The following is a 2,500-nucleotide window of genomic DNA, read 5'->3' on the forward strand; positions in this document are numbered from 1 at the left end:
AACGCTATGATTATAATTCTAACGGTATCTGGTATCTCACCCCAACATCTCAACCAATGAGAAAGCGCGTTACAAGTCGGCCGGCGAATGGGAAACTAGCTCTTACAGCGTCACGGGAGAAGAGAAACGTCACCTCAGGCGACGAAACTGAACGAACCAATATGAAAAAGAACCATACCTAGTGACATCTGCTTTTGTACATAAACTCGCTTTCACTTTCTTCATATCGAAAGCACAAACAATGCATGTGTGAAGCAAACCCAAATAAGGACAGATCATATGTGATATCAATCTAATCTCTATCAGAAGTTAACAGAAAATCTTTACAAAACAAAACAAAAAACGATCGCATGTGGACTTTCTTACGTAGACAAACGAGTGGCAACAACTATGACGTCAGAGGGAGGGCCTGGAAATCCATTCAGAATCCTTATGCCTTTTACCTGTCTTTACGGATGTCCTACGACCTGCCACAAGGGTCCCTCACCACACAGAGTACCTTCGTGTTGTGTCTAGACGTCAATGCTAGTATTTCTCTACACTAGCCTGCCGGTAATAACTCATAACTGTGAGTGCATAATATTCTTTATTTTACAGTGCTTTAACAGTGATATATTTTACCTTGGAGTAATATTTTTTTTTTCTTTTTATTTTAGTTCCTCTGCTTTAGCGTATCTCTCCATTCCTGTTTCTTAGAAGGCGAACACTGAAGGGTTTTAACTATATTATCTTGAATCCTGAAACAAATCTTATAATCATGTCAATAAACTCTTTGATCACAATTGGTATCATTTTGTGATTATTCTTGCAGTTTTTTTTAGTGTAGTTGTTTCTCCTGTTGTTTTTGTGACTGTTTATACTATAATGACAATAACAATAATGACGATAATCGCAATGAAATCTTTAATCAGCGTAATCAAATATTCAGGATATTTTTCTTGTACGATTTTACTTTTTTGTATTATCACTGTTATTGTTTTGCCAAATCAGCTGTTTCCATTTCACCTTCACTGTCAGGATAACCTTTGAAAATGTTATTATTAATTGCACTCTTGATTTTATTATAACGATGATGACCTTTATTAGCAGGAAAAGGGGCATCATCACACAAATTTATTTAATTAAGATTTCTACGGAATAACTTGATTGGTGTTCTCCTTTGAAATACCATTATTGATACCATTGTTCATCGTTTAACTTTCTGTTCATTGTTATTACTGAAGGTGTTGTTATGACAATACTGAAAATGATGAAAAATATGATAATGTTAATAAAGATACTATGATAATTATGATAATAATAATAATAAAAATAATGAATATGATGATAGTGACAATAATGATGGTGATGATAATAATGATAATGATAATAAAAATAATGATAATGGTAATGATAACAATAATGATTAAAATGATGATAATAATAATAGTGATAAAAATAACATTGATCATACTGATAATGATGATGATAATAATGACGCTAGTAATGGCGATAATGATAATGTGGATTATTATCAATATCGTTTTATCATAATCATTTATTATCGTTGTTATTCCTATCATCATTATTACCATTGTCATTATTGTTATGATTATTACTTCCATTATTATCATTAATAATAGTAGTTATTGACATCATTACCATCATCTTAATCATTATCATTATCATTATAATTATCATCGCCATAATCACTATCCTTATTACTGCAAAGATCATTACTATCATTATCATCATTTCTCCAGTGTCATCTTTGGTATCATCATTGTCATTATTACTATCAATATCATAATGATGGTCATCATTACCTTTATCATTATTATAAATGATCACCATTGCCGTCACCTATATTTAAATCTTGTAATACTTGTTGTAATGGTGATGATAACTTTAAATGAAAAGATTCATCATGTTTTTGTGTTTGTTTGTTTTTTTTCAGTTTTTTAGTATCATGACACAACCCCCATTCTGCATAAAGCAAGACTGTTGATAGACATATTCACTTTTTCAGAAGCAACTATTAACGAAACAAGTGGCCCTGAGTTATAACCTTTATCCTACCTACATTCTTGGTGTTGATCGATTTAAATGCACCGGCTATATTGAGTCGGCACCGCATATAAATATTCATACCAATCAGTAAAAATTTAGGACACATTACATACCCATTTTGGATAAACTGCCCACATATATATGCAGAACTAAATAGTTGCTTCACCTCGGTACAGCCTATGCACTTCAACATATCACTGCAATAGTTTTACTTGCCCTGGGTTTTCCAAGCACCTTATGTATGTATATATGTATACTTGACTGAGGAGATGCTTTTACATCATCTTCTGTGGAGGTGTGAAAAAGAATGAGTAGTGATCATATGGCAAAAGTTATTTCTTTGATATTTCGAATATACCATTTACAAATAAAGGGGTTATAAGGTTAAAGAACTCTACTTTTATCATAATCATTTATTATCGTTGTTATTCCTACCATCATTATTAACATT

The sequence above is a fragment of the Penaeus vannamei genome, chromosome 1 (assembly GCF_042767895.1).
Source record: "Penaeus vannamei isolate JL-2024 chromosome 1, ASM4276789v1, whole genome shotgun sequence".
Taxonomy (NCBI): domain Eukaryota; kingdom Metazoa; phylum Arthropoda; class Malacostraca; order Decapoda; family Penaeidae; genus Penaeus; species Penaeus vannamei.